The 12,510-nt window shown below is 38.1% G+C and overlaps 1 protein-coding gene across 4 annotated transcripts in view; it reads left to right on the plus strand.

Annotated features, from left to right (window-relative positions):
* Nucleotides 1–12,510, plus strand: part of BAZ2B (bromodomain adjacent to zinc finger domain 2B) — a 385,701-nt gene that overhangs the window by 200,357 nt on the left and 172,834 nt on the right. The window lies entirely within an intron of this gene.

The raw sequence follows: 12,510 nt of genomic DNA on the forward strand, positions 1-12,510 counted from the left end.
TATCTTATACATTATTTCATGTTTATAAGCAGTAAACTAAATGATAATTTTCTTATTCAGAATTAAAATAGAAACTTTTGCATAAATGTGATGCATAAATATGTAATATTTGCTTACAAAATACCTTAGCAAATTGTCAAATAAGTGTTTTCATTTATTTTTGTTTTTCCAATCAATGGAATGACAAAAAGGCTGTCATTCTGTCATTATATTATGATCAAACCATTTTCTAATATATTCTCAGGGATTACAAAATAACTAAAATAGCACTATATGTGTGTGTATGTGTGTGTATATATATATATTTTTTTTTTTTTTTCGAGACAGAGTCTCACACTGTCACCCAGGTGGGAGTGCAGTGGCACAATCTTGGCTCACTGCAAGCTCCACCACCTGGGTTCACGCCATTCTCGTGCCTCAGCCTCCCGAGTAGCTGGGACTATAGGTGCCCACCACCACGCCTGGCCAATTTTTTGTATTTTTAGTAGAGACGGGGTTTCACCATGTTAGCCAGGATGGTCTTGATGTCCTGACCTCATGATCCGCCCTCCTCGGCCTCCTAAAGTGTTGGGATTACAGGCGTGAGCCACTGTGCCCAGCCGCGCTATGTATTTTTTAAAAATCAATATAACTTCTCCACCTTGTGTACAATCTTCATCAAGTAATTAACAAGTTTCTTCACATTTCCCTTATATGCAAAACGATGGCTGGACTGTAAGTGTCCAAGCCTCTGATGATATATTGTGCTCAAAAATAGCGATGCTATGATTGACTTTTTACCTTAGATAACTTTGTGTAAATGATTGCACACAGTTGTACTTGTGTAGTTATATTTTCCTGTTATTTGTAACTCTTCTTTCTCTTTCCCCTGTCGTGAGCTCCTTTCAGTGTATTCTAATCTGCTGTCTTATTTATTTCTGAATTAGTCTTTAACATACATAGTATTCCTAAAGAAATGTCTTTTCTTATGTTGAAGGCTTCGATAGCATCCTTGAGTACAGATTCTGAGTTTTCTGAACACTTTTTTCTCACTTGGTTTTCTGAATTAGTGACATTGGAATTTGCTTGCGGTTCTCATGAGTCATATGTTGGGCACTATTTTTTGTTTGTTAGTGGATGGTTGGAAGCTGCAGAAGGGATGGAGTATGCTGAGTTGCTGAATAACATTAGAAACCTTGTCTAGAAAGGGATGCATTTTTTTAATTGTTGTTTGCTACTAGTAAAAAAGAGTATAGAGTATTTATATTAAGATGCTTACATTGAATGAAAGTATAATTCCATTTACCCAGAAATGTGTCATTTATTAACACATATTTTTAGTACCTAAAACATGAGTTTTTTTCATTATGTAGGTAAAATAATTTTTTTTTAACTTTCACAGTGTTGTAGTCCATGTTTAAAATAAAGCCTTTTACAGCAACCCCAGTCAGGGGCTTACAGATAAAACTCCCATACCCCTGGGACAGAGCACCTGGGGGAAGGTGCGGCTCTGGGCATAGCTTCAGCAGACTTAAACATTCCTGCCTGCCAGCTTTGAAGAGAGCGGCAGATCTCCCAGCACAGCACTCGAGCTCTGCTAAGGGACAGACTGCCTCCTCAAGTGGGTCCCTGACCCCCATTTATACTGACTGAGAGACACCTCCTAGCAGCAGTGACAGACACCTCAAACAGGAGAGCTCCAGCTGGCATCTGGCAGGTGCCTCTCCGGGACGAAGCTTCCAGAGGAAGGAACAGGCAGCAATCTTTGCTGTTCTGCAGCCTCCACTGGTGATACCCAGGAAAACAGGGTCTGGAGTGGACCTCCAGCAGACCTGCAGCAGAGGGGCCTGTTAGAAGGAAAACTAACAAACAGAAAGGAACAGCATCAATATCAACAAAAAGGACGTATAAACAGAAACCCCATCCAAAGGTCAACAACATCAAAGACCAAAGGTAGATAAATCCACAAAGATGAGGAAAAACCAGTGCAAAAGGGCTGAAAACTCCGAAAACCAGAACACCTCTTCTCCTACAAAGGATCACATCTCCCATCCAGCAAGATAACAAAACTGGATGGAGAATGAGTTTGACGAATTGACAGAAGTAGGCTTCAGAGGGTGAGTAATAACAAACTCCTCTGAGCTAAAGGAGCATGTTCTAAACCAATGCGATGAAGCTAAGAACCTTGGAAAAATGTTAGAGGAACTGCTAACTAGAATAACTAGATTAGAGAAGAACATAAATGACCTGATGGAGCTGAAAAACACAGCATGAGAACTTTGTGAAACATACACAAGTATCAACAGCCGAATCAATCAAGCAGAAAAAAGGATATCAGAGATTGAATCAATGTAATGAAATAAAGCATGAAGACAAGATTAGAGAAAAAAGAATGAAAGGACAGAACAAAGCCTCCAAGAAATATAGGATTATGTGAAAAGACCAAACATATGTTTGATTGGTGTACCTGAAAGTGACAAGGAGAATGGAACCAAGCTGGAAAACACTCTTCAGGATATTACCCAGGAGAATTTCCCCAAGCTAGCAAGACAGACCAACATTCAAATTCAGGAAATACAGAGAACACAAAGATACTCCTCAAGAAAAGCAACCCCAAGACACATAATCGTCAGATTCACCAAGGTTGAAATGAAAGAAAAAATATTAAGGGCAGCCAGAGAGAAAGGTCGGGTTACCCACAAAGGGAACCCCATCAGACTAACAGCAGATCTCTCTGCAGAAACCCTACAAGCCAGAAGAGAGTGGGGGCCAATATTCAACATTCTTAAAGAAAAGAATTTTCAATCCAGAATTTCATATCCCGCCAAACTGAGCTTCATCAGCGAAGGAGAAATAAATCTTTTACAGACAAGCAAATGCTAAGAAATTTTGTTACCATCAGTCCTGCCTTACAAGAGCTCCTGAAGGAAGCACTAAACATGGAAAGGAATAACCAGTACCAGCCACTGCAAAAACACACCAAATTGTAAAGACCATCAACACTATGAAGAAACTGCACCAACTAACAGACAAAATAACCAACTAGCATCATAATGACAGGATGAAATTCACACATAACAATATTAACCTTAAACGTAAATGGGCTAAATGCCCCAATTAAAGGACACAGACTGACAAATTGGATAAACAGTCAAGACCCATCAGTGTGCTGTATTCAGGAGACCCATCTCATGGGCAAAGACACACATAGGCTCAAAATAAAAGGATGGAGGAATATTTACCAAGCAAATGGAAAGCAAAAAAAAGCAGGGGTTGCAATCCTGCTCTCTGATAAAACAGACTTTAAACCAACAAAGATCAAAGGAGACAAAAAAGGGCATTACATAATGGTAAAGGGATCAGTGCAAAAAGAAGAGCTAACTATCCTAAATGTATATGCACCCAATACAGGAGCACCCACATTTATAAAGCAAGTTCTTAGAGACCTACAAAGAGAATTAGACGCCCACACAATAACAGTGGATGACTTTAACACCCCACTTCCAATATTAGATCAACAAAACAGAAAATTAACAAGGATATTCAGGGCTTGAACTCAGCTCTGGACCAAGCAGACCTAATACACATCTATAGAACCCTCCATCCCAAATCAAAAGAATATAGAGTCTTCTCAGCACCACATCTCACTTATTCTAAAGCTGACCACATAATTGGAAGTAAAACACTCCTCAGCAAGTACAAAAGAACAGAAATCATAACAAACAGTCTCTCAGACCACAGTGCAATCAAACTAGAACTCAGGATTAAGAAACTCACTCAAAACCACACAACTACATGGAAACTGAATAACCTGGTCCTGAATGACTGCTGGGTAAATAACAAAATGAAGGCAGAAATAAAGATGTTCCTTGAAACCAATGAGAACAAAGACACAATGTACCAGAATCTCTGGAGCACAGCTAAAGCAGTGTGTAGAGGGAAATTTATAGCACTAAATGCCCACAAAAGAAAGCGGGAAAGATCTAAAATCAATACCCTAACATCACAATTAAAAGAACTAGAGAAGCAAGAGCAAACAAATTCAAACGCTCTCAGAAGACAAGAAATAACTAAAATCAGAATAGAACTGAAGGAGATAGACAAAATACCCTTCAAAAAATCAATGAATCCAGGAGCTGGTTTTTTTAAAAGACCAACAAAATAGATAGACTGCTAGCCAGACTAATAAAAAATAGAGAGAAGAATCAAATAGATGCAATAAAAATGACAAAGTAGGTATCACCACCAATCCCACAGAAATACAAACTACCATCAGAGAATACTATAAACACCTCTGTGCAAATAAACTAGAAATCTAGAAGAAATGGATAAATTCCTGGACACATACACCCTCCCAAGACAAAACCAGGAAGAAGTCGAATCCCTGAATAGACCAATAACAAGTTCCGAAACTGAGGCAGTTAACTAGTAGTCTACCAACCAAATGAAGCCCAGGACCAGAAGGATTCACAGCCAAATTCTACCAGAGGTACAAAGAGGAGCCAGTAACTAATAGTCTACAAACCAAACGAAGCCCAGGACCAGACGGATTCACAGCCGAATTCTACCAGAGTAGAATTCTACCAGTACAAAGAGTAGCTGGTACCATTCCTTCTGAAACTATTCCAAACAACAGAAAAAGAGAGAATCCTCCCTAACTCATTTTATGAGGCCAGCATCATCATGATGCTAAAACCTGGCAGAGACACAACAAAAAAAGAAAATTTCAGGCCAGTATCCCTGATGAACATCGATGTGAAAATCCTCAATAAAATACTGGCAAATCGAATCCAGCAGCACATCAAAAAGCTTATCCACCACGATCAAGTCAGCTTTATTCCTTGAGATGCAAGGCTGGTTCAACATAGGCAAATCAATAAATGTAATCCATCACATAAACAGAAACAATGACAAAATCCACATGATTATTTCAGTGTAATCTACATGATTATTTCAGTAGACGCAGAAAAGGCCTGCAATAAAATTCAACACCTCCATCAATACCTAGTTTATTGAGAGGTGTATTCCAATAGCAAAAGAGGAAATCAAATTGTCTCTGTTTGCAGATGACATGAGAGCCAAATCATGAGTAAACTCCCATTCACAATTGCTACAAAGAGAATAAAATACCTAGGAATACAATTTACCAAGGGATGTGAAGGACCTCTTCAAGGAGAACTATAAACCACTGCTCAAGGAAATAAGAGAGGACACAAACAAATGGAAAAACATTCCATGCTCACTAAAAAGAAGTTGAAACAAATCTTGAATGAACCAGTTATCTACCCATTTGAGCTCATCTGATTATAGCTCCTCTGCCATATCTCCCCAGCTCTGTATTGTAATAAACTTTTCTGATACATGTGTATGAACTTTATTCCCATTTCAACAGCCCATTTCTTTAAAATCTATTTCAGTAGTGCATCTAGTAGCTTATGTATATTTATTACAAATCTCCTTTGAAATCCTGTTCTATGTAAGAATATAAATTAAGCCAAATAGAATAAATGCTCAACTCAAAGTGATATGGCTCTTAACTTTCACAGACAATAGCAAATATCTATTGGTTTTTTATTAAAGATTATAAAGGACTTTTTCAGTACTTAATTTCTTCTGTACTTTATCATTAATTCTTCTTTATCTACGGATGTTCATCAGTATAAAAGCATGCTCTTAGTATCACCCATCCTAAAAAAAAGCAGTATGTACAAAAACACCTTCTTTTTAAAGGGAGCCAGGGGGAGACAGAGTCTCACTCTGGCTGTAGCGCAGTGGTGTGATCACAGCTCACTGCAGTCTCAACCTCTGAGGCTCAGGCAATCCCCCAACCTCAGCCTCCTTAGTAGCTGGGACTACAGGCAAGCACAGCTAATTAAAAAAATTTTTTTTTGTAGAGACTCACTCTGTTGTCCAGACTGGTCTCAAACTCCTGGGCTAAAGCGATCCTCTTGCTTTAGCCTCCCAAAGTGTTGGGATTACAGATGTGAGCCACTGCGCCTGGCCCCCAAACCTTTTTTATATCCCAATACTCTTCTGGCTATTGCCCTGTTTTCTGCCAGAATGTTCACAGCCCGACTTCTGAAAGGAGATAGTTACATATGCTTCCTTCATAGTTACATATGCTTACTTCTTGTCTTTCACACACATCCCATCTCACACCAGTGTCATCTTTCTAGCCTCATCTCACTCAGCCTCAGCAGAATTTGACATAGCTGACCACTCTCTTCTTCTCTTCTTCTTGAAAATCTTTCCTTTCAGCTTCCATTATACTATTCACAGTTTTTCTCTAAATTTTTTTATACAACTCCTTCTTAAGTTTTTTTTCCCTCAGACTCCTATACTCATAAATGTTGCGTTTTCCAAGCCTTGATTCTGAGGCCTGTTATCTCTTGTCTTTTTATTTAAATATACCTATAGGAAGACTCTGCCCAGACTTTCTCTCTGAGCTCCTGAACATATACATTTTACATAGATATTTTATAGGCATCTCAAACTTAACAAATTTAACACATCCAAAAACCAAACTTTTGGTTTTCTCCCAAAACCTGTTTCCTTCACATTCTCTATCATTAAATGATACCACAATTCATCCAGTAGCTTAAGCCATAAATATAGTGATCTCTGGATTTATCTATTTCTCTTTCACCCTCACATCTAAAGTCTGTTGATTCTACCTTCAAAATAAAGCTTGAGTCTGTACACTTCTTTCTGTCTCCACTACCACTGCCCTAGTCTACACTAAACTCTCTCATCTATATCATTGCAGTTCTTTCTAACTGGCTTCTCCACTTCTATGCTTGCCCTGCTTTTATCTGTTCCTCTCAGAACAGAGTGAAGCTGCATATGCAAACCCTCCTACTTTTAGTTTCTTTATTTTGGTGTGATTTATGTACAATATAATTCACCATTTTAAATGTATACTTTGATGAATTTTGACAAATGTATATATTCATGTAACCTCCAGGCTGTAGGACAATTTTATTACTCCAGGAAGTTGCCTTGTATCTTTTTGAAGTTAAATTCCTCCCTCCATCCCCGCCCTGGCAATTACTGAGACAGTTCCCTTCTATTCGTTCTTTGCTGAGAGTTTTTTATTATGAATTGGTATTAAATATTGTCACATGCATTTTCTGCACTTATTGAAATGATCATATGGCTTTTTCCTTTTAACTTGCTATTTCGGCAAATTACGTTGATTAATTTTTTATAGTTAAGCCAATCTTGCATTTCAAGGATGAACCCCACTTGGTTATGATGGGTTATCCTTTCAAAATAGTGTTGGTATTGCAGGAAGCAAGTATAGAAATAAAGCACTGTTGAATTTGATTTGCTAAAATTTTCTTAAGGAATTTTGCACCTGTGTTCATGAGGGTTATTGGTCTATAGTTTTCTTGCAGTTAATTTGTTGGAAATGAGTGGGTAAGATTCTTGCCTCTCTTGTGTTTTTCAAAGAATATATAGTGATATTATTTTTTCTCTAAATGTTTGGTAGAATTCACTGGTGAAACATCTGGGCCTGGAGAGTTTTGATTGTTTGTTTGTTTAAGTTGTTGTTGTTGTTGTAAGATACTAAATCATGAATTCACCTTTTAAAATGTAGGTATAGGCCAGGCATGGTGGCTCATGCCTGTAATCCCAGCACTTTGGGAGGCCGAGGCAGGCAGATCACTTGAGGTCGGGAGTTCGAGACCTGCCTTGCCAACATGATGAAACCGTGTCTCTACTAAAAAATATATAAAAAATCAGCCAGGTGTGGTGGCAGGCACCTGTAATCCCAGCTACTCGAGAGGCTGAGGCAGGGGAATCGCTTGAACCTAGGAGGCAGAGGTTGCATTGAGCCAAGATTGTGCCACTGCACTCCAGCCTGGGTGACAGAGACTCGGTCTCAAAAATAAATAAATAAATAAAATAGGTAAAAAATGTAGGTATAGAACAATTCAGGATATCTTTTTCTCCTTGAGTGAGCTCTGGTTGGTGTCTTTGAAGGAATTTGTTCATTTCATCTACATCATTAAATGTATGGGCCCAAAGTTGTTCCAGATATTACCTCATTCTTTTAATGTCTGTATGATTGGTAGAGATGTTTTTTCTTTCATCGTTGATATACATAACTTATGTCTTTTCTTTTTAGTGACTAGAGGTTTTTCAGATTTTACAGATTTTTTTAAGAACAAGCTTTTGGTTTCATTGAGTTTTCTCAATTTTCTGTTTTTTTTTTCTCTCATTAATTATTTCCTTCTGTTTATGGGTATGATTTTCTCTTCTTTTTCCCTACTTTTTTTTTTTTTTTGTGACAGAGTCTTGAACTATCGCCCGGGCTGAGTGCAATGGTGCAATCTCAGCTCACTGCAACCTCTGCCTCCCGTGTTCAAGTGATTCTCCTGCCTCAGCCTCCCAAGTAGATGCAATTACAGGCACCCGCCACCACGCCTAACTAATTTTTTTATATTTTTATTTTTAGTAGTGATGGGGTTTCACTGTGTGTGTTGGCCATGCTGGTCTTGAACTCCTGACCTTGTGAACCACCTGCCTCAGCCTCCCAAAGTGTTGGGATTACAGGCGTGAGCCACCTCACAAGTCCTTTTCCTACTTTCTAGAGGGAAGCTTAGATCGTTTATCTAGCACCTTTGTCCTTTTCTTGTATATGTATTTAATGCTATGAATTTCCCTTGTAATTACTGCTGTAGCTGCAGCACATAAGTTTTATGTGTCATTTAATTACCATTCCAGTAAAAATATTTTCTATTTTCCTGTGTTAATTCTTCTTTGGCTGATGGGTAGTTTGGAAGTCATTAACATTTAGTTTTTAAAATCGATATCCATTTTAGTTTTACTGTAGTTAGAAAATGTACTGATAATATCTGTGCTATGATTCTTTTGGCTTCCCACTTCCGCTTCTTCATGCTAGACTCCTCTGGGTCTCCTCTGTACCTGTGAAAATTCTTGATTGGCAAAGTATTTAGGCAGAGATGGGTCTCCTTTTCTCTGTGTTTCTTTTTTGGGTTTTGTTTTTGTTGTTGTTGTTGTTTTTCTTCTAAGATTACCCCCTAATTTCCAGTTGCTCTGCCAGCTTTGGGCTCAGTGCTGTGACACTTCGTACTTCCTGCCGCCTGAGATAATGATGATGAGGGAGTGCACTTAGTAAATAAATACATCAAACCCAACAGATCTGCTATATATAGCTCTGTTTTTCAAGACTAGATTTATCTTCATTCTCTGCCAGCTAGTTTGTGCTGACCCTGGAGTCCTTTTTCATTCATGCACAGTATACCTGCAGCTAGTATTGAATTTGGGTCTCATACTTTTCTGTGGTTTGCTCACTACCAAGATTTCCCCTTTACATTTCAAGATGCTGTCTTAGCTCTGAATTCTGACCTCTTGCACCTTTAGTTGATAAGCCTGCTGTTTTTTATTTGACCATCATCTATAGTTATAACTGTATGATTTAGGCAGCAGACCAGAAAGCTACAAAGTCATACTTTTTACTTCTTGTTAACCATTTGTCCAGACTAAACTCTCCTCTGCCTTCCTTCTGCTTTTGGATGCTTTCCAGTATCTTCAGGGGTTTTTTTTAAGCCCAATTTTAGTAATTATTCTCTGTGGAGGATTTATATGACCACCTCACTCCTCCACCATTACCAGCAGTTGTCTCCGACTCCAAAATAAATCACTTACTTTAAAAGTTTTTTTTACCTAAGACACTACAAATGTGTGGCATGTGACCCAGCCTAGCCGATCCAATATCGTCTTTCCTAGACAAGAATGATTGATTAAGGAATGGACACAACATAAGTCAATTAATCAAAGCAAAGAGATTCCATTCTGGGATTTTAATTGGTGCTGGGGGAGGAAAAATACCTCCCTTTGCACTGGCCCACACAGCTTCCTGCTCCAGAAACCTGGGGGGAAAGGCCCATCTGAGGAGGTAGAACCACAAGAGGAGAGCTAAATTAGGTCTTGGTAAACCTTCAGTCTAGCTTCTTCATCTATACAATGAGCCTTTTCCAAAAGCTTTTGAGTTATGTGAGTCATTAGATTTAACTTTTTCACCTAGCCATATCGAGCTGGATATTTTGTACTTTCAACTTAATTTTTACATAAGGCTGCACACCCTCTATGACCTAATCCTGCCTGCCTTCTCAAATTTATCTGGTACTCTTCTCATTCTGACCCCTTATCTTTCAGCCTCCCTGACCTTTTACTTCTTAGATACAAAACATTCTTTCCCAACTCAAAATTTCAAATACTCTCTCCCTGTGTCTGGAAAATCTTCATAAAGCTGATTCTTCCTCATGCTTTGTCTCAGGTTAGATATCCTGAGATATTATAATAATTAATTTGATGTGTCCACTTGACTGGCTCATGGGTGCTCAGGTAAAACCTTATTTCTGGGTGTGTCTATAAGGGTGTTTAGCAATTGAATCAGTGGAGTGAGTAGAGCACATTGTCCTCCCCAGTGTGGGTGGGCATCATCTAATCTGTTGAGGACCTACAGAGAAGAAAAAAAATGGAGGAAGAGGGGAGTAGTTCTCTTTGCCTGACTGATAGATCTACCACATTAGTCTTCTCCTGTGGCTGGGACTTACACCATCAGCCCCTCGGTTCTCAGAATTATACTACCAGCTTTCCTGGGTCAGCCTCCATAATCTCAATTCCTTATAATAAATCATATATAATAAATTAGTGTATCCTGTTGGTTCTGTTTTGTGAAGAATCTTGACTAATACAGACCTTAATTAGACCTCTAATTATAGTGTCTAGGTAATTGCTGCAGCTATAATTTCCTCCATAGCACTCTTCACAATTTAGAATTGGACATTTGATGTTGTTTTACTTATTTGTCAATTCTTCTACATTTAAAGGGCAAGGACTTTATCTGTTTTACCAATATGTATCCAGTCAGTGCCTGACACAAAATATATAATAAGAAGGAACAATTATTGAAGAAAGAAAGGGAAGGAGAGATGAATTTACAGGACTAAGACTTAAACGATAATTAACTCTGATTAGTAAGTTTTCTGAGCTGTGCTGTGCATTGCTCTGGTAATAATCAAGTGACTATGCAGATTTTAGTTGGGGATGGGCATCATAAGCTACAGGATAAGGAATTTAAAAGATCAGTTGAGATTATTGAAGAGGCAATATATAAAAAACAAACCTGAAAGTGAAAAGTTATGATTTAACTAGAACTTAAGAGACAGCCAACACTTAAGTTTATACTTAGTAGAGAATCATCAGGGAATGAGATGGCCTGCTCTTGATGGTTTGTGGATAAAGTCAAAGTTTCTTTGAGTATTTATGTTATACTCTGAACTATTACAACATGATTTTCTCTTTTACTTGATGTGTTAATGTTGTAGGCATCTATACATCCTAAATAAAGGCTCTTGAATTTTTTTTTTTTGAGACAGGGTCTCACTCTGTTGTCCAGGCTGGAGTGCAGTGGTGCAATCTCAGCTCACTGCAACCTCTGCCTCCTGGGTTCAAGTGATTCTCTCACCTCAGCCTCCCAAGAAGTTGGGTGCATGCCACCATGCCTGAATAATTTTTGTATTTTTGGTAGAGACAGGGTTTCACCATGTTGGCCAGGTTGGTCTCGAGCTCCTGACCTCAAGTGATCCGCCCACCTCAGCCTCCCAAAATACTGGAATTACAGGCGTGAGCCATCGCGCCTGTTCAGGCTGTTGAATTTTCAACTGTCTAGCCTTTTTTGCAGTGGGGTTTATTTAATGAAAGATTTGATCACAAGTATTTTTGGAATATTATTTTACTTCACTTTTTAGTAGAACTTTGTAGTTTTAATTTGGGATTTTAGTAGTAGGTTACTTGAGAAAGTTAACGTGTTCAAGTCAATTAAGTTCTCTTAAAAATAAAGCAAATGTTATAGGTTAAATTGTATCCTCCCCCTCAAAAGACATAGGTTAGAATCCTAACCCCTTAGTACTTCAGAATGTGACCTTACTTAGATATAGATACCTTATAGAGCTAATCAAATTAAAATGAGATCATTAGGTTGAGCCTTAATCCAATACATATCCAGTATTTTTATCAAAGGAGAAATGTAGACGCAGAGACATGCACAGCAGGAAGCACATGTGAAGACACAGGAAGAATACCCAAGGTTATAAGAAACTAGGAGACAAGCATGGAACCCATCTTTCCTAGTGCCTTCAGAAGGAACATGGCCTTGTTGACACCTTGATTTCAGACTTCTAACCTCCAGAACTATGAGACAATAAATTTCTGTTGTTCTAAGTCACACAGTTGTGGTACTTTGTTATGGCAGCTCTAGCAAACTAATACACCCAGTCTATACTTTCAAAGCTGATTGTAATAATTTATGTTCATTATGGGAAAACTAAGACTTTCTTATGTATTGAAACATAAGTAGAACAAGATTTAGGATAAGGTAAGTAAAGTAAAACAAGAATTAGATTATTTTTAGTTTTTTTTGTTTCCTTACTAGAAGTACAGCTATATTTGAATATAGAAACATATATAAAATATTCCATATTTTTAGCATTTTAATCT

This window comes from Hylobates moloch, unplaced genomic scaffold, assembly GCF_009828535.3.
Source record: "Hylobates moloch isolate HMO894 unplaced genomic scaffold, HMol_V3 SCAFFOLD_1, whole genome shotgun sequence".
In the NCBI taxonomy this organism is placed as follows: domain Eukaryota; kingdom Metazoa; phylum Chordata; class Mammalia; order Primates; family Hylobatidae; genus Hylobates; species Hylobates moloch.